Source organism: Pan paniscus, chromosome 11 (assembly GCF_029289425.2).
Source record: "Pan paniscus chromosome 11, NHGRI_mPanPan1-v2.0_pri, whole genome shotgun sequence".
In the NCBI taxonomy this organism is placed as follows: Eukaryota; Metazoa; Chordata; class Mammalia; order Primates; family Hominidae; genus Pan; species Pan paniscus.
Genome location: NC_073260.2, coordinates 65,711,380 through 65,734,347, shown reverse-complemented (window position 1 = coordinate 65,734,347; position 22,968 = coordinate 65,711,380).

The window sequence follows — 22,968 nt, the reverse complement described above, 5'->3', positions numbered from 1 at the left end:
AGGAATCATCCCGAATAGCATGGAATGTAATGGAATGGAATGGAATGGATTGGAATCAACCCGAATGCAATGGAATGGAATGGAATGGAATGGAACGGAATGGAATCAACCCTAATGGAATGGAATGGAATGGAATCAACCTGAATAGAATGGAATGGAATGGAATGGAATGGAATGGAATGGAATGAACCCGAATGGAATGGAATGGAATGGAAGGGAATGGAATGGAATAGAATGAAACCGAATGTAATGGAATGGAATGAAATGGAATGGAATCCACCCGAATGGAATGGAATGGAATGGGATGGAATGGAATGGAATGGAATCAACCCGAATGGAATGGAATGGCATGGAATGGAATGGAAATGAACGGAATGGAATAGAATGGAATCAACACGAATGGAATGGAATGGAATGGAATGGAATGGAATGGAATGGACTGCAATGGAATCAACCCGAATGGAATGGAATGGAATGGAATGGAATCAACCGGAATGGAATGGAATGGAATGGAATGGAATGGAATGGAATGGAATGGATTGGAATGGAGTGCAATCAACCCAAATGGAATGGAATGGAAAGCAATGGAATGGAATCAACCCGAATGGAATGGAATGGAATTGAATGGAATGGAATGGAATGGAATTGAAAGGAACGGAATGGATTGATATCAATCTGAAGGGAATGGAGAGGAATCGAATGGAATGGAATGGAAAGGAATGAAATGAAATGGAATCAAGCAAAATGGAATGGAATGGAATGGAATGGAATGGAATCAAACGGAATGGAATGGAAAGGAATGCAATGGAATGGAATCAACCCGAATGGAATGGAATGCAATGGAATGGAATGGAAGAGAATCAACCCGAATACAATGGAAAGGAAAGAAATGGAATGGAATCAACCCGAATGGAATGGAATGGAATGGAACCGAATGGAATCAACCCGAACGGAATGGAATGGAATGGAATGGAATGGAATGGATAGGAATGGAATGGAACCAACCCGAATGGAATGGAATCTAATGGAACGGAATGGAACGATATCAGACCGACGGCAATGGAATGGAATGGAATGGAATGCAATGAACACGAATGGAATGAAACGGAATGGAATGGAATCAACAAGAATGGAATGGAATGGAATGGAATGGAATCAACCCGAAAGGAATGGAATGGAACGGAATGGAATGCATTGGAATGGTATCATCTCGAATGGAATGGAATGGAAAGGAACAGAATCAACCCAAATGGAATGGAATGGAAAGGAATGGAATAGAATCAACCCGAATGGAATGGAATGGAATGGAATGGAATGGAATCAACCCGAACGGAATAGAATGGAATGGGATGGAATGGAATGCAAAGAAGTCAACCCGAATGGAATGGAATGGAATGGAATGGAATGCAATGAAATGGAATGGCATGGAATCAACCGGAATGGAATGGAATGGAATGGAATGGAACGGAATGGTATCAACCCGATTGGAATGGAATGGAATGGAATGGAATGGAATGGAAAGGAATGGAATGGAAAAGAATCAACTCGAATGTAATGGAATGGAATGGAATGGAAAGGAATGGAATGGAAAGTATCAACTCGAATGTAATGGAATTGAATGAAATGGAATGGAATCCACGCGAATGGAATGGAATAGAATGGGATGGAATGGAATGTGATGGAATTGAATGGAATGGAGTCAACCCGAATGGAATGGAATGGAATGGAATGGAATGGAATGGAATGGAATGGAATCAACCCGAATGGAATGGAACGGAATGGATTGAAATGGAATGGAATCAACGTGAATGGAATGGAATGGAATGGAATGGAATGATATGGAATGCAATTTAATCAACCCGAATGGAATGGAATGGAATGAAATGGAATCAACCGGAATGGAATGGAATGGAATGGAATGGATTGGAATGGAATGCAATCAACCCAAATATAATGGAATGGAAGGGAATGGAATGGAATGGAATGGATTGGAATGGAATGGAATGGAATCAACCTAAATGGAATGGAAAGGAATGGAATGGAATGGAATGGAATCAACCATAATGGAATGGAATTTATTGGAGTCAAACCGAATGGCATTGAATGGAATGGAATCAACCCGAATGGAATGGAATGGAATGGAATGGAATGGAATGGAATGAAATGGAATGGAATGGTACGGAATGGAATGGAATGTTATCAACCTGAATGGAATGCTATTGAATGGAATGAAATGGAATGGAGGAGAATCAACCCGAATGGAATGGAATAGAAAGGAATGGAATGTAATGGAATGGAATGGAATCAACCAGAATGGATTGGAATGGAATGGAATGGAATGGAATGGAAACAACCGGAATGGAATGGAATGGAATTCAATGGAATGGAATGGAATCAACCAGAATGGAATGGAATGGAATGAAATGGAATGGAATGGAATGAAATGGAATGGAATGGAATGAAATGGAATGGAATGGAATGGAATGGAATGGAATGAAATGGAATGGAATGGAATGGAATGCAATCAACCAGAATGGAATGAAATGGAATGCAATGGAATGGAATGGAATCAACCCGAATGTAATGGAATGGAATGGAATGGAATGGAATGGAATGGAATGGAATGGAATCAACACGAATGTAATGGAATGGAATGGAATGAAAAGGAATGGAATGGAACCAACCCGAATGGAATGGAATGGAATGGAATCAACCCGAATGGAATGGAATGGAATGGTATGGAAAGGAAAGGAATGGAGACAACCTAAATGGACTGGATAGGAATGGAATGGAATGGTATGGAATCAATCGGAATGAAATGGAATGGAATGGAGTCAAACCGAATGGAATCGAACGGAATGGAAAAAACCTGAATGGAATGGAATGGAATGGAATGGAACGGAACGGAATGGAATGGAATGGAATGGAATGGAATGGAACGGAATGGAATGGAATGGAATGTTATCAAACCGAATGGAATGGTATGGAATGGAATGGAATGGAATGGAATGGAATGGAATGGAAGGGAATGAACCCGAATGGAATGGAATGGAATGGAATGGAAAGGAATGGAATGGAATGGATTCAACCAGAATGGAATGGAATGGAATGGAATGGAATGGAATGGAATGGAATGGAATGCAATGGAATGGAATGAAATGGCATGGAATTAACCCGAATGGAATGGAATGGAGTGTAATGGAATGCAACGCAAAGGAATCAACCGGAATGGAATGGAATGGAATGGAATGGAATGGAATGGAATGAAACGGAATGGAATAAACCCTAATGGAATGGAATGGAATGGAATGGAATGGAACGGAATGTGATGGAAAGGAATGAACCCGAATGGAATGGAATGGAATGAAATAGAATCAACCCGAATGGAATGGAATGTAATGTAATGGAATGGGATGGAATCAACCCGAGTGGTATGTTATGTAATGGAATGGAATGGAATGGTAAGGAATCAACCCGAAAGGAATGGAATGGAATGGAATGGGATGGAATGGAATGGAATGGAATGGAATAAACCCGAATGGAATGGAATGGAATGGAATGGAGTCAACCCGAATGGAATGCAATGTAATGGAATGGAATGGAATCAACCGGAATGGAAAGGAATGGAATGGAATGGAATGGAATGGAATCAACCTAAATGGAATGGAAAGGAATGGAATGGAATGGAATGGAATCAACCGGAATGAAATGGAATGGAATGGAGTCAAACGGAATGGAATTGAATGGAATTGAATCAACCCGAATGGAATGGAATGGAATGGAATGGAATGGAATGGAATGGAATGGAACGGAATGGAATGGAATGTTATCAACCCGAATGGAATGGTATTGAATGGAATGGAACGGAATGGAAGGGAATCAACCCGAATGGAATGGAATGGAATGGAATGGAAAGGAATGGAATGGAATTGAATGGAATGGAATGGAATCAACCAGAATGGAATGGAATGGAATGGAATGGAATGGAATGAAATGGAACGCAATGGAATGGAAAGAAATCAACCCGAAAGGAATGGAATGGAATGGAATTGAATTGAACGGAATGGAATGGAATGGAATCATCCCGAATGAAATGGAATGGAATGGAATGAACCCGAATGGAATGGAATGGAATGGGACGGAATGGAATTAAATGGAGTCAAACCGAATGGAATGGAATGGAAGGGAATGGAATGGAATGGAATGGAATCAACCCGAATGGAATGGAATGGAATGAAATGGAATGGAATCCACCCGAATGGAATGGAATGGAATGGAATGGAATGAAATGGAATGGAATGGAATGGAATGAAATGGAATGGAAAGGAATGGAATCAACGCGAATGGAATGGAGTGGAATGGAATGGAATGGAATGGAATGGAATGGAATGGATTGGAACAGAATGGAATAGAATGGAATCAACCCGAATGGAATGCAATGGAATGGAATGGAATGGAATGGAATGGAATGGAATGAAATGCAATGGAATCAACCCGAATGGAATGGAATGGAATGGAATGGAATCAACCGGAATGGAATGGAATGGAATGGAATGGAATGGAATGGAATGGATTGGAATGGAATGCAATCAACCCAAATGGAATGGAATGGAATGCAATGGAATGGAATCAACCCGAATGGAATGGAATGGAGTGGAATGGAATGGAATCAAACCGAATGGAACGGAATGGAATGGAATGGAATGGAATCAACCCGATTGGAATGGAATGGAATGGAATTGAATGGAACGGAATCAACCCGAATGGAATGAAATGGAATGGAATGGAATGGAATGAAATGGAATAGAATAAACCCGAATGGAATGGAACGTAATGGAAAGGAATGGAATGGAATGGTATGGAATCAACCTGAATGGAATGTAATGGAATGCCATAGAATGGAATGCTATGGAATCAACCCGAAAGGAACGGAATGGAACGGGATGGAATGGAATGGAATGGAATAAACCCGAATGGAATGGAATGGAATGCAATGGAATGGAATGGAATGGAATGGAATCAACACGAATGGAATGGAATGGAATGGAAAGGAATCATCCCGAATAGCATGGAATGTAATGGAATGGAATGGATTGGAATCAAGCCGAATGCAATGGAATGGAATGCAATGGAATGGAATGAAATGGAATGGAATCAATCCGAATGGAATGGAATGGAATGCAATGGAATGGAACGGAATGGAATCAACCCGAATGGAATGGAATGGAATGAAATCAACCTGAATAGAATGGAATGGAATGGAATGGAATGGAATGGAATGGAATGGAATGAACTCGAATGGAATGGAATGTAATGGAAGGGAATGGAATGGAATAGAGTGAAACCGAATGTAATGGAATGGAATGAAATGGAATGGAATCCACCCGAATGGAATGGAATGGAATGGGATGCAATGGAATGGAATGGTATCAACCCGACTGGAATGGAATGGCATGGAATGGAATGGAAAGGAACGGAATGGAAGAGAATGGAATCAACACGAATGGAATGGAATGAAATGGAATGGAATGGAATGCAATGGAATCAACCCGAATGGAATGGAATGGAATGGAATGGAATCAACCGGAATGGAATGGAATGGAATGGAATGGAATGGAATGGAATGGAATGCAATCAAACCAAATGGAATGGAATGGAATACCATGGAATGGAATCAACCCGAATGGAATGGAATGGAGTGGAATGCAATGGAATCAAACCGAATGGAATGGAATGGAATGGAATGGAATGGAATCAACGAGAATGGAATGGAATGGAATGGAATGGAATGGAATTGAAAGGAATGGAATGGACTGATATCAATCCGAATGGAATGGAGTGGAATGGAATGGAATGGAATGGAAAGGAATGGAATGAAATGGAATCAAGCAAAATGGAATGGAATGGAATGGAATGGAATCAAACGGAATGGAATGGAAAGGAATGGAATGGAATGGAATCATCCCGAATGGAATGGAATGGAATGGAATGGAATGGAATGGAATGGAATCAACATGAATGGAATGGAATGGAATGGAATGGAATGGAATCACCAAGAATGGAAGGGAATGGAATGGAATGGAATGGAAAGGAATCAACCGGAATGGAACGGAATGGAATGGAATGGAATCAATCCGAATGGAAAGGAATGGAAGGGAATGGAATCAACCAGAATGTAAAGTAATGGAATGGAATGGAATGGAATGAATCGGAATGGAATGGATCCAACACGAATGGAATGGAATGGAATGAAATGGAATGGAATGGAATGGAATGGAATGGAACGGAATGGAATCAACACGAATGGAATGGAATGGAATGGAACGGAATGGAATGGAATGGAATCAACCCGAATGGAATGGAATGGAATGGAATGGAATGGATTAGAATGGAATCAACACAAATGGAATGGAATGGAATGAAGTGGAATCAACACGAATGGAATGGAATGGAATGGAATGAACACGAATGGAATGGAAAGGAATGGAATGGAATGGGATGGAATGGAGTGGAATGTACTAAACCCGAACGCAATGGAATGGAATGGATTGGAATGGGATGGAATCAACCCGAATGGAATGGAATGGAATGGAATGGAATGGAATGGAGTAAACGCGAATGTAATGGAATGAAATGGAATGGAATGGAATCAACAGGAATGGAATGGAATGGAAAGGAATGGAATGGATTGGAATGGAATCAACCAGAATGGAATGGAATGGAATGGAGTCAAACCGAATAGAATTGAATGGAATAGAATCAACCCTAATGGAATGGAATGCAATGGAATGGAAAGGAATGTTATCAACCCGAATGGAATGCTATGGAATGGAATGGAATGGAAGGGAATCAACCCGAATGGAATGGAATGGAATGGAAAGGAATGGAATGGAATGGAATGGAATCATCCAGAATGGAATGGAATGGAATGGAATGGAACGGAATGGAATGAATCCGAATGGAATGGAATGGAATGGAATGGAATGGAAAGGAATGGAATGGAATCAACCCGAATGGAATGGAATCGAATGGAATGGAATGGAATGGAATCAAGAAGAAAGGAATGGAATGGAATTAAATGGAACGGAATGGAATGGCATGGAATCAACCCGAATGGAATGGAATGGAATGGAATTGAAAGGAACCTAATCAACCCAAATGGAATGGAATGTAATGGAATGAAATGGAATAGAATTAACCCGAATGGAAAGGAATGGAATGGAATGGAAACAACCCGAATGGAATGGAATGGAATGGGATGGAATGGGATCGAATGGAGTGGAATGGAATGGAATGGAATCAACCGAATGGAATGGAATGGAATGGAATGCAATGGAATGGTATAGAATGGAATGGAGTCAACTCAAATGGAATGGAATGGAAAGGAATGATATGGAATCAACATGATTGGAATGAAATGGAATGGAATGGAAAGGAATGGAATTGAGTCAGCCCGAATGGAATGGAATGGAATGGAATGGAATAGAGTGGAATCAACCGTAACTGAATGGGATGGAATTGAATGGAATGGAATGGAATCAACGCGAATGGAATAGAATGGAATGGAATGGAATGCAATGGAATGGAAAGGAATGGAAAGGAATGGAATCAACCCAAATGGAATGGACTGGAGTGGAATTGAATGGAATGGAATGGAATGGAATGGAATGGAATTGAATGGAGTGGAATGTAATCAACCAGAATGGAATGGAAAGGAATGGATTGGAATACAATGGAATGGAATCAACCAGAATGGAATGCAATGGAATGGAATGGAATGGAATGGAATTAACCTGAATGGAAGGGAATGGAATGGAATGGAATGGAATGGAATCAACCCGAGTGGAATGGAATGGAAAGCAATGGAATGGAATGAAATGGCATGGAATTAACCAGAAAGGAATGGAATGGAGTGGAATGGAATGGAACGCAATTTAATCAACCGGAATGGAATGGAATGGAATGGAATGGAATGGAATGGAATGGAGTGAAACGGAATGGAATAAACCCTAAAGGAATGGAATGGAACGGAGTGTGATGGAATGGAATCAACCCGAATGGAATGGAATGGAATGGAATGGTATGGAATCAACCCGAGTGCTATGTAACGTAACGGAATGGAATGGAATCGTACGGAATCAACCCGAAAGGAATGGAATGGAATGTGATGCAATGGAATGGAATGGAATAAACCCGAATGAAATGGAATGGAATGGAATGGAATGGAATCAACCCGAATGGAATGGAACGGAATGGAATGGAAAGGAATGGAATGGAGTCAACCTAAATGGACTGGATAGGAATGGAATGGAATGGTATGGAATCAACCGGAATGAAATGGAATGGAATGGAGTCAAACCGAATGGAATCGAACGGAATGGAAAAAACCTGAATGGAATGGAAAGGAATGGAATTGAACGGAACGGAATGGAATGGAATGGAATGGAATGGAATGGAACGGAATGGAATGGAATGGCATGTTATCAAACCGAATGGAATGGTATGGAATGGAATGGAATGGAATGGAATGGAATGGAATGGAAGGGAATGAACCCGAATGGAATGGAATGGAATGGAATGGAATGGAATGGAATGGAAAGGAATGGAATGGAATGGAATCAACCAGAATGGAATGGAATGGAATGGAATGGAATGGAATAGAATCAAACTGAATGGAATGGAATGGAATGGAATCAACACGAATGGAATGGAATGGAATGGAATGGAATCAACACGAATGGAATGGAATGGAATGAAATGGAATGGAATGGAATGGAATGGAATGGAATCAACCCGAAAGGAATGGAATGGAATGGAATTGAATTGAACGGAATGGAATGGAATGGCATCATCCCGAATGAAATGGAATGTAATGGAATCAAACCGAATGGAATGGAATGGAATGGGATGGAATGGAATTAAATGGAGTCAAACCGAATGGAATGGAATGGAATGGAATGGAATCGAATCAAACCGAATGGAATGGAATGGAGTGGAATGGAATGGAATCAACCGGAATGGAAAAGAATGGAATGGAATGGAATGGAATGGAATGGAATGGAATGGAATGGAATGGAATGGAATGGAAAGGAATGGAATTGAATGGAGTGGAATGGAATCATCCCGAATGGAATGGTATGTAATAGAATGGAATGGAATCAACCGGAATGGAATGCAACGGAAAAGAATGGAATGGAATGGAATGGAATGAAATCAACTCGAATGGAATGGAATGGAATGGAATCAACTCGAATGGTATGGAATGGAATGGAATTAACCTGAATGGAATGGAATGGAATGGAATGGAATGAAATCAACCCGAGTGGAATGGAATGGAATGCAATGGAATGACATGAAATGGCATGGAATTTACCTGAATGGAATGGAATGGAATTTAATGGAATGAACCCGAATGGAATGGAATGGAATGGATTGGAATGCAACGGAATGGAATAAACCCGAATAGAATGGAGTTGAATGGCATGGAATGGAATGGAATGGAACGGAATGTAATGGAATGGAATCAATCCGAATGGAATGGAATGGAATGGCATTGAAGAAATGGAACGGAATTAACCCGAATGGAATGGAATGGAATGGAACGGAATGGAATGGAATGAAATGGAATGGAATCAACCCGAATGGAATGGAACGTAATGGAGTGGAATGGAATGGAATGGAATGGAATCAACTCAAATGGAATGTAATGGAATGGAATAGAATGGAATGGTATGGAATGAACACGAAAGGAATGGAATGGAATGGGATGGAATGGAATGGAATGGAATAAACCGGAATGGAATGGAATGCAATGGAATGGAATGGAATGGAATGCAAGGGAATGGAATGCAATGGAATCAACCCGAATGGAATGGAATGGAAGCAACCCGAATGGAATGGAATGGAATGGAATGGAATGGAATGGAATGGAGTGGAATGGAGTCAACCCGAAGGGAATGGTATGGAATGTAATGGAATGGAATGGAATCAAACGGAATGGAATGGAATGGAATCAACCTAAATGGAATGGAAAGGAGTGGAATGGAAAGGAATGGAATCAAACAAAATGGAATGGAATGTAATGGAGTCAAACCGAATGGAATTGAATGGAATGGAATCAACCCGAATGGAATGGAATGGAATGGAATGGAATGGAATGGAATGTAATGCAATGGAATCAACCCGAATGGAATGGAATGGAATGGAATGGAATGGAATAGAATGGATTCAACCCAAATGGAATGGAATGGAATGGAATGAAATGGAATCAACCGGAATGGAATGGAATGGAATGGAATGGAATGGAATCAACCTAAATGGAATGGAAAGGAATGGAATGGAATGGAATGGAATCAACCAGAATGGAATGGAATGGAATGGAGTCAAACCGAATGGAATGGAATGGAATGGAATGGAATGGAATGGAATGGAAAGGAATCAACACGAATGGAATGGAATGGAATGCAATGGAATGGAATGAAATGGCATGGAATTAAACCGAATGGAATGGAATGTAAGGGAATCAACCAGAATGGAATGGAATGGAATGGAATGGAAAGGAATGGAATGGAATGGAATGGAATGGAATGGAATGGAATCAGCCAGAATGGAATGGAATGGAATGGAATGGAATGGAATGGAATCAAACGGAATGGAATGGAATGGCATGGAATGGAATGGAATCAACCCGAATGGCATGGAATGGAATGGAATGGAATGGAATCAATACGAATGGAATGGAATGGAATGCAATGGAATGGAATGAAATGGCATGGAATTAACCCGAATGGAATGGAATGGAGTGTAATGGAATGCAACGCAATGGAATCAACCGGAATGGAATGGAATGTAATGGAATGGAATGGAATAGAATGGATTCAACCCAAATGGAATGGAATGGAATGGAATGAAATGGAATCAACCGGAATGGAATGGAATGGAATGGAGTGGAATGGAATGGAATGGAATCAACCTAAGTGGAACGGAAACGAATGGAATGGAATGGAATGGAATGGAATGGAATGCAATGGAATCAACCCGAATGGAATGGAATGGAATGGAATGCAATGGAATAGAATGGATTCAACCCAAATGGAATGGAATGGAATGGAATGAAATGGAATCAACCGGAATGGAATGGAATGGAATGGAATCAATCTAAATGGAATGGAAAGGAATGGAATGGAATGGAATGGAATGGAATCAACCAGAATGGAATGGAATGGAATGGAGTCAAACCGAATGGAATGGAATGGAATGGAATGGAATGGAATCAACACGAATGGAATGGAATGGAAGGGAATCAACCAGAATGGAATGGAATGGATTGGAATGGAAAGGAATGGAATGGAATGGAATGGAATGGAATGGGATCAACCAGAATGGAATGGAATGGAATGGAATGGAATGGAATGGAATCAAACGGAATGGAAAGGAATAGAATGGAATCAACCCGAATGGCATGGCATGGAATGGAATGGAATGGAATCAACACGAATGGAATGGAACGGAATGGAATGGAAAGGAATGGAATGGAGTCAACCTAAATGGACTGGATAGGAATGGAATGGAATGGTATGGAATCAACCGGAATGAAATGGAATGGAATGGAGTCAAACCGAATGGAATCGAACGGAATGGAAAAAACCTGAATGGAATGGAAAGGAATGGAATTGAACGGAACGGAATGGAATGGAATGGAATGGAATGGAATGGAATGGAACGGAATGGAATGGAATGGCATGTTATCAAACCGAATGGAATGGTATGGAATGGAATGGAATGGAATGGAATGGAATGGAATGGAAGGGAATGAACCCGAATGGAATGGAATGGAATGGAATGGAATGGAATGGAAAGGAATGGAATGGAATGGAATCAACCAGAATGGAATGGAATGGAATGGAATGGAATGGAATAGAATCAAACTGAATGGAATGGAATGGAATGGAATCAACACGAATGGAATGGAATGGAATGGAATGGAATCAACACGAATGGAATGGAATGGAATGAAATGGAATGGAATGGAATGGAATGGAATGGAATCAACCCGAAAGGAATGGAATGGAATGGAATTGAATTGAACGGAATGGAATGGAATGGCATCATCCCGAATGAAATGGAATGTAATGGAATCAAACCGAATGGAATGGAATGGAATGGGATGGAATGGAATTAAATGGAGTCAAACCGAATGGAATGGAATGGAATGGAATGGAATCGAATCAAACCGAATGGAATGGAATGGAGTGGAATGGAATGGAATCAACCGGAATGGAAAAGAATGGAATGGAATGGAATGGAATGGAATGGAATGGAATGGAATGGAATGGAAAGGAATGGAATTGAATGGAGTGGAATGGAATCATCCCGAATGGAATGGTATGTAATAGAATGGAATGGAATCAACCGGAATGGAATGCAACGGAAAAGAATGGAATGGAATGGAATGGAATGAAATCAACTCGAATGGAATGGAATGGAATGGAATCAACTCGAATGGTATGGAATGGAATGGAATTAACCTGAATGGAATGGAATGGAATGGAATGGAATGAAATCAACCCGAGTGGAATGGAATGGAATGCAATGGAATGACATGAAATGGCATGGAATTTACCTGAATGGAATGGAATGGAATTTAATGGAATGAACCCGAATGGAATGGAATGGAATGGATTGGAATGCAACGGAATGGAATAAACCCGAATAGAATGGAGTTGAATGGCATGGAATGGAATGGAATGGAACGGAATGTAATGGAATGGAATCAATCCGAATGGAATGGAATGGAATGGCATTGAAGAAATGGAACGGAATTAACCCGAATGGAATGGAATGGAATGGAACGGAATGGAATGGAATGAAATGGAATGGAATCAACCCGAATGGAATGGAACGTAATGGAGTGGAATGGAATGGAATGGAATGGAATCAACTCAAATGGAATGTAATGGAATGGAATAGAATGGAATGGTATGGAATGAACACGAAAGGAATGGAATGGAATGGGATGGAATGGAATGGAATGGAATAAACCGGAATGGAATGGAATGCAATGGAATGGAATGGAATGGAATGCAAGGGAATGGAATGCAATGGAATCAACCCGAATGGAATGGAATGGAAGCAACCCGAATGGAATGGAATGGAATGGAATGGAATGGAATGGAATGGAGTGGAATGGAGTCAACCCGAAGGGAATGGTATGGAATGTAATGGAATGGAATGGAATCAAACGGAATGGAATGGAATGGAATCAACCTAAATGGAATGGAAAGGAGTGGAATGGAAAGGAATGGAATCAAACAAAATGGAATGGAATGTAATGGAGTCAAACCGAATGGAATTGAATGGAATGGAATCAACCCGAATGGAATGGAATGGAATGGAATGGAATGGAATGGAATGTAATGCAATGGAATCAACCCGAATGGAATGGAATGGAATGGAATGGAATGGAATAGAATGGATTCAACCCAAATGGAATGGAATGGAATGGAATGAAATGGAATCAACCGGAATGGAATGGAATGGAATGGAATGGAATGGAATCAACCTAAATGGAATGGAAAGGAATGGAATGGAATGGAATGGAATCAACCAGAATGGAATGGAATGGAATGGAGTCAAACCGAATGGAATGGAATGGAATGGAATGGAATGGAATGGAATGGAAAGGAATCAACACGAATGGAATGGAATGGAATGCAATGGAATGGAATGAAATGGCATGGAATTAAACCGAATGGAATGGAATGTAAGGGAATCAACCAGAATGGAATGGAATGGAATGGAATGGAAAGGAATGGAATGGAATGGAATGGAATGGAATGGAATGGAATCAGCCAGAATGGAATGGAATGGAATGGAATGGAATGGAATGGAATCAAACGGAATGGAATGGAATGGCATGGAATGGAATGGAATCAACCCGAATGGCATGGAATGGAATGGAATGGAATGGAATCAATACGAATGGAATGGAATGGAATGCAATGGAATGGAATGAAATGGCATGGAATTAACCCGAATGGAATGGAATGGAGTGTAATGGAATGCAACGCAATGGAATCAACCGGAATGGAATGGAATGTAATGGAATGGAATGGAATAGAATGGATTCAACCCAAATGGAATGGAATGGAATGGAATGAAATGGAATCAACCGGAATGGAATGGAATGGAATGGAGTGGAATGGAATGGAATGGAATCAACCTAAGTGGAACGGAAACGAATGGAATGGAATGGAATGGAATGGAATGGAATGCAATGGAATCAACCCGAATGGAATGGAATGGAATGGAATGCAATGGAATAGAATGGATTCAACCCAAATGGAATGGAATGGAATGGAATGAAATGGAATCAACCGGAATGGAATGGAATGGAATGGAATCAATCTAAATGGAATGGAAAGGAATGGAATGGAATGGAATGGAATGGAATCAACCAGAATGGAATGGAATGGAATGGAGTCAAACCGAATGGAATGGAATGGAATGGAATGGAATGGAATCAACACGAATGGAATGGAATGGAAGGGAATCAACCAGAATGGAATGGAATGGATTGGAATGGAAAGGAATGGAATGGAATGGAATGGAATGGAATGGGATCAACCAGAATGGAATGGAATGGAATGGAATGGAATGGAATGGAATCAAACGGAATGGAAAGGAATAGAATGGAATCAACCCGAATGGCATGGCATGGAATGGAATGGAATGGAATCAACACGAATGGAATGGAATGGAATGCAATGGAATGGAATGAAATGGCATGGAATTAACCCGAATGGAATGGAATGGAGTGTAGTGGAATGCAACGCAAAGGAATCAACCGGAATGGAATGGAATGGAATGGAATGGAATGGAATGGAATGAAACGGAATGGAATAAATCCTAATGGAATGGAATGGAATGGAATGGAATGGAACGGAATGTGATGGAAAGGAATGAACCCGAATGGAATGGAATGGAATGAAATAGAATCAACCCGAATGGAATGGAATGTAATGTAATGGAATGGTATGGAATCAACCCGAGTGGTATGTTATGTAATGGAATGGAATGGAATGGTAAGGAATCAACCCGAAAGGAATGGAATGGAATGGAATGGGATGGAATGGAATGGAATGTAATGGAATAAACCCGAATGGAATGGAATGGAATGGAATGGATTCAACCCGAATGGAATGCAATGTAATGGAATGGAATGGAATCAACCGGAATGGAAAGGAATGGAATGGAATGGAATGGAATGGAATCAACTTAAATGGAATGGAAAGGAATGGAATGGAATGGAATGGAATCAACCGGAATGAAATGGAATGTAATGGAGTCAAACGGAATGGAATTGAATGGAATTGAATCAACCCGAATGGAATGGAATGGAATGGAATGGAATGGAATGGAATGGAATGGAATGTTATCAACCCGAATGGAATGGTATTGAATGGAATGGAATGGAATGGAAGGGAATCAACCCGAATGGAATGGAATGGAATGGAAAGGAATGGAATGGAATTGAATGGAATGGAATGGAATCAACCAGAATGGAATGGAATGGAATGGAATGGAATGGAATGAAATGGAATGCAATGGAATGGAAAGGAATCAACCCGAAAGGAATGGAATGGAATGGAATTGAATTGAACGGAATGGAATGGAATGTAATCATCCCGAATGAAATGGAATGGAATGGAATGAACCCGAATGGAATGGAATGGAATGGGACGGAATGGAATTAAATGGAGTCAAACCGAATGGAATGGAATGGAAGGGAATGGAATGGAATGGAATGGAATCAACCCGAATGGAATGGAATGGAATGAAATGGAATGGAATCCACCCGAATGGAATGGAAAGAAATGGAATGGAATGGAATGGAATCAACGCGAATGGAATGGAATGGAATGGAATGGAATGGAATGGATTGGAACAGAATGGAATAGAATGGAATCAACCCGAATGCAATGGAATGGAATGGAATGGAATGGAATGGAATGGAATGGAATGGAATGGAATGCAATGGAATCAACCCGAATGGAATGGAATGGAATGGAATGGAATCAACCGGAATGGAATGGAATGGAATGGAATGGAATGGATTGGAATGGAATGCAATCAACCCAAATGGAATGGAATGGAATGCAATGGAATGGAATCAACCCGAATGGAATGGAATGGAGTGGAATGCAATGGAATCAAACCGAATGGAATGGAATGGAATGGAATGGAATGGAATCAACCAGAATGGAATGGAATGGAATGGAATGGAATGGAATGGAATTGAAAGGAATGGAATGGACTGATATCAATCCGAATGGAATGGAGTGGAATGGAATGGAATGGAATGGAAAGGAATGGAATGAAATGGAATCAAGCAAAATGGAATGGAATGGAATGGAATGGAATCAACCCGAATGGAATGGAATGGAATGGAATGGAATGGAATGGAATGGAATCATCATGAATGGAATGGAATGGAATGGAATGGAATGGAATGGAATCACCAAGAATGGAAGGGAATGGAATGGAATGGAATGGAAAGGAATCAACCGGAATGGAGCGGAATGGAATGGAATGGAATCAATCCGAATGGAAAGGAATGGAAGGGAATGGTATCAACCAGAATGTAATGTAATGGAATGGAATGGAATGGAATGAATCGGAATGGAATGGATCCAACCCGAATGGAATGGAATGGAATGAAATGGAATGGAATGGAATGGAACGGAATGGAATGGAATGGAATCAACCCGAATGGAATGGAATGGAATGGAATGGAATGGATTGGAATGGAATTAACACAAATGGAATGGAATGGAATGAAGTGGAATCAACACGAATGGAATGGAATGGAATGGAATGGAATGAACACGAATGGAATGGAAAGGAATGGAATGGAATGGGATGGAATGGAGTGGAATGTAATAAACCCGAACGCAATGGAATGGAATGGATTGGAATGGAATGGAATCAACCCGAATGGAATGGAATGGAATGGAATGGAGTAAACGCGAATGTAATGGAATGAAATGGAATGGAATGGAATCAACAGGAATGGAATGGAATGGAAAGGAATGGAATGGAATGGAATGGAATCAACCTAAATGGAATGGAAAGGACTGGAATGGATTGGAATGGAAACAACCAGAATGGAATGGAATGGAATGGAGTCAAACCGAATAGAATTGAATGGAATAGAATCAACCCTTATGGAATGGAATGCAATGGAATTGAAAGGAATGTTATCAACCCGAATGGAATGCTATGGAATGGAATGGAATGGAATGGAAGGGAATCAACCCGAATGGAATGGAATGGAATGGAAAGGAATGGAATGGAATGGAATGGAATCATCCAGAATGGAATGGAATGGAATGGAATGGAACGGAATGGAATGAATCCGAATGGAATGGAATGGAATGGAATGGAATGGAATTGAATGGAATGGAAAGGAATGGAATGGAATCAACCCGAATGGAATGGAATCGAATGGAATGGAATGGAATGGAATCAAGAAGAAAGGAATGGAATGGAATTAAATGGAACGGAATGGAATGGAATGGAATCAACCCGAATGGAATGGAATGGAATGGAATTGAAAGGAACCTAATCAACCCAAATGGAATGGAATGTAATGGAATGAAATGGAATAGAATTAACCCGAATGGAAAGGAATGGAATGGAATGGAAACAACCCGAATGGAATGGAATGGAATGGGATGGAATGGGATCGAATGGAGTGGAATGGAATGGAATGGAATCAACCGAATGGAATGGAATGGAATGGAATCAACCTGAATAGAATGGAATGGAATGGAATGGAATGGAATGGAATGGAATGGAATGGAATGAACCCGAATGGAATGGAATGTAATGGAAGGGAATGGAATGGAATAGAGTGAAACCGAATGTAATGGAATGGAATGAAATGGAATGGAATCCACCCGAATGGAATGGAATGGAATGGGATGCAATGGAATGGAATGGAATCAACCCGAATGGAATGGAATGGCATGGAATGGAATGGAAAGGAACGGAATGGAAGAGAATGGAATCAACACGAATGGAATGGAATGAAATGGAATGGAATGGAATGCAATGGAATCAACCCGAATGGAATGGAATGGAATGGAATGGAATCAACCGGAATGGAATGGAATGGAATGGAATGGAATGGATTGGAATGGAATGCAATCAAACCAAATGGAATGGAATGGAATGCAATGGAATGGAATCAACCCGAATGGAATGGAATGGAGTGGAATGCAATGGAATCAAACCGAATGGAATGGAATGGAATGGAATGGAATGGAATCAACCAGAATGGAATGGAATGGAATGGAATGGAATGGAATGGAATTGAAAGGAATGGAATGGACTGATATCAATCCGAATGGAATGGAGTGGAATGGAATGGAATGGAATGGAAAGGAATGGAATGAAATGGAATCAAGCAAAATGGAATGGAATGGAATGGAATGGAATCAACCCGAATGGAATGGAATGGAATGGAATGGAATGGAATGGAATGGAATCAACATGAATGGAATGGAATGGAATGGAATGGAATGGAATGGAATCACCAAGAATGGAAGGGAATGGAATGGAATGGAATGGAAAGGAATCAACCGGAATGGAGCGGAATGGAATGGAATGGAATCAATCCGAATGGAAAGGAATGGAAGGGAATGGTATCAACCAGAATGTAATGTAATGGAATGGAATGGAATGGAATGAATCGGAATGGAATGGATCCAACCCGAATGGAATGGAATGGAATGAAATGGAATGGAATGGAATGGAACGGAATGGAATGGAATGGAATCAACCCGAATGGAATGGAATGGAATGGAATGGAATGGAATGGATTGGAATGGAATTAACACAAATGGAATGGAATGGAATGAAGTGGAATCAACACGAATGGAATGGAATGGAATGGAATGGAATGAACACGAATGGAATGGAAAGGAATGGAATGGAATGGGATGGAATGGAGTGGAATGTAATAAACCCGAACGCAATGGAATGGAATGGATTGGAATGGAATGGAATCAACCCGAATGGAATGGAATGGAATGGAATGGAGTAAACGCGAATGTAATGGAATGAAATGGAATGGAATGGAATCAACAGGAATGGAATGGAATGGAAAGGAATGGAATGGAATGGAATGGAATCAACCTAAATGGAATGGAAAGGACTGGAATGGATTGGAATGGAAACAACCAGAATGGAATGGAATGGAATGGAGTCAAACCGAATAGAATTGAATGGAATAGAATCAACCCTTATGGAATGGAATGCAATGGAATTGAAAGGAATGTTATCAACCCGAATGGAATGCTATGGAATGGAATGGAATGGAATGGAAGGGAATCAACCCGAATGGAATGGAATGGAATGGAAAGGAATGGAATGGAATGGAATGGAATCATCCAGAATGGAATGGAATGGAATGGAATGGAACGGAATGGAATGAATCCGAATGGAATGGAATGGAATGGAATGGAATGGAATTGAATGGAATGGAAAGGAATGGAATGGAATCAACCCGAATGGAATGGAATCGAATGGAATGGAATGGAATGGAATCAAGAAGAAAGGAATGGAATGGAATTAAATGGAACGGAATGGAATGGAATGGAATCAACCCGAATGGAATGGAATGGAATGGAATTGAAAGGAACCTAATCAACCCAAATGGAATGGAATGTAATGGAATGAAATGGAATAGAATTAACCCGAATGGAAAGGAATGGAATGGAATGGAAACAACCCGAATGGAATGGAATGGAATGGGATGGAATGGGATCGAATGGAGTGGAATGGAATGGAATGGAATCAACCGAATGGAATGGAATGGAATGGAATCAACCTGAATGGAATGGAATGGAATGGAATGGAATGGAATGGAATGGAATGGAATGGAATGGAATGAACCCGAATGGAATGGAATGTAATGGAAGGGAATGGAATGGAATAGAGTGAAACCGAATGTAATGGAATGGAATGAAATGGAATGGAATCCACCCGAATGGAATGGAATGGAATGGGATGCAATGGAATGGAATGGAATCAACCCGAATGGAATGGAATGGCATGGAATGGAATGGAAAGGAACGGAATGGAAGAGAATGGAATCAACACGAATGGAATGGAATGAAATGGAATGGAATGGAATGCAATGGAATCAACCCGAATGGAATGGAATGGAATGGAATGGAATCAACCGGAATGGAATGGAATGGAATGGAATGGAATGGATTGGAATGGAATGCAATCAAACCAAATGGAATGGAATGGAATGCAATGGAATGGAATCAACCCGAATGGAATGGAATGGAGTGGAATGCAATGGAATCAAACCGAATGGAATGGAATGGAATGGAATGGAATGGAATCAACCAGAATGGAATGGAATGGAATGGAATGGAATGGAATGGAATTGAAAGGAATGGAATGGACTGATATCAATCCGAATGGAATGGAGTGGAATGGAATGGAATGGAATGGAAAGGAATGGAATGAAATGGAATCAAGCAAAATGGAATGGAATGGAATGGAATGGAATCAACCCGAATGGAATGGAATGGAATGGAATGGAATGGAATGGAATGGAATCAACATGAATGGAATGGAATGGAATGGAATGGAATGGAATGGAATCACCAAGAATGGAAGGGAATGGAATGGAATGGAATGGAAAGGAATCAACCGGAATGGAGCGGAATGGAATGGAATGGAATCAATCCGAATGGAAAGGAATGGAAGGGAATGGTATCAACCAGAATGTAATGTAATGGAATGGAATGGAATGGAATGAATCGGAATGGAATGGATCCAACCCGAATGGAATGGAATGGAATGAAATGGAATGGAATGGAATGGAACGGAATGGAATGGAATGGAATCAACCCGAATGGAATGGAATGGAATGGAATGGAATGGATTGGAATGGAATTAACACAAATGGAATGGAATGGAATGAAGTGGAATCAACACGAATGGAATGGAATGGAATGGAATGGAATGAACACGAATGGAATGGAAAGGAATGGAATGGAATGGGATGGAATGGAGTGGAATGTAATAAACCCGAACGCAATGGAATGGAATGGATTGGAATGGAATGGAATCAACCCGAATGGAATGGAATGGAATGGAATGGAGTAAACGCGAATGTAATGGAATGAAATGGAATGGAATGGAATCAACAGGAATGGAATGGAATGGAAAGGAATGGAATGGAATGGAATGGAATCAACCTAAATGGAATGGAAAGGACTGGAATGGATTGGAATGGAAACAACCAGAATGGAATGGAATGGAATGGAGTCAAACCGAATAGAATTGAATGGAATAGAATCAACCCTTATGGAATGGAATGCAATGGAATTGAAAGGAATGTTATCAACCCGAATGGAATGCTATGGAATGGAATGGAATGGAATGGAAGGGAATCAACCCGAATGGAATGGAATGGAATGGAAAGGAATGGAATGGAATGGAATGGAATCATCCAGAATGGAATGGAATGGAATGGAATGGAACGGAATGGAATGAATCCGAATGGAATGGAATGGAATGGAATGGAATGGAATTGAATGGAATGGAAAGGAATGGAATGGAATCAACCCGAATGGAATGGAATCGAATGGAATGGAATGGAATGGAATCAAGAAGAAAGGAATGGAATGGAATTAAATGGAACGGAATGGAATGGAATGGAATCAACCCGAATGGAATGGAATGGAATGGAATTGAAAGGAACCTAATCAACCCAAATGGAATGGAATGTAATGGAATGAAATGGAATAGAATTAACCCGAATGGAAAGGAATGGAATGGAATGGAAACAACCCGAATGGAATGGAATGGAATGGGATGGAATGGGATCGAATGGAGTGGAATGGAATGGAATGGAATCAACCGAATGGAATGGAATGGAATGGAATGCAATGGAATGGTATAGAATGGAATGGAGTCAACTCAAATGGAACGGAATGGAAAGGAATGATATGGAATCAACATGATTGGAATGAAATGGAATGGAATGGAAAGGAATGGAATTGAGTCAGCCCGAATGGAATGGAATGGAATGGAATGGAATGGAATGGAATGGAATGGAATGGAATGGAATGGAATGGAATGGAATGGAATAGAGTGGAATCAACCGTAACTGAATGGGATGGAATTGAATGGAATGGAATGGAATCAGCGCGAATGGAATAGAATGGAATGGAATGGAATGCAATGGAATGGAAAGGAATGGAAAGGAATGGAATCAAACCAAATGGAATGGAGTGGAGTGGAATTGAATGGAATGGAATGGAATGGAATGGAATGGAATTGAATGGAGTGGAATGTAATCAACCAGAATGGAATGGAATGGAATGGATTGGAATACAATGGAATGGAATCAACCAGAATGGAATGCAATGGAATGGAATGGAATGGAATGGAATGGAATGGAATGGAATGGAATGGAATTAACCTGAATGGAAGGGAATGGAATGGAATGGAATGGAATGGAATCAACCCGAGTGGAATGGAATGGAAAGCAATGGAATGGAATGAAATGGCATGGAGTTAACCCGAAAGGAATGGAATGTAGTGGAATGGAATGGAACGCAATTTAATCAACCGGAATGGAATGGAATGGAATGGAATGGAATGGAATGGAATGGAATGGAATGGAATGAAACCGAATGGAATAAAACCTAAAGGAATGGAATGGAACGGAGTGTGATGGAATGGAATCAACCCGAATGGAATGGAATGGAATGGAATGGTATGGAATCAACCCGAATGCTATGTAACGTAACGGAATGGAATGGAATCATACGGAATCAACCCGAAAGGAATGGAATGGAATGTGATGGAATGGAATGGAATGGAATAAACCCGAATGAAATGGAATGGAATGGAATCAACCCGAATGGAATGGAA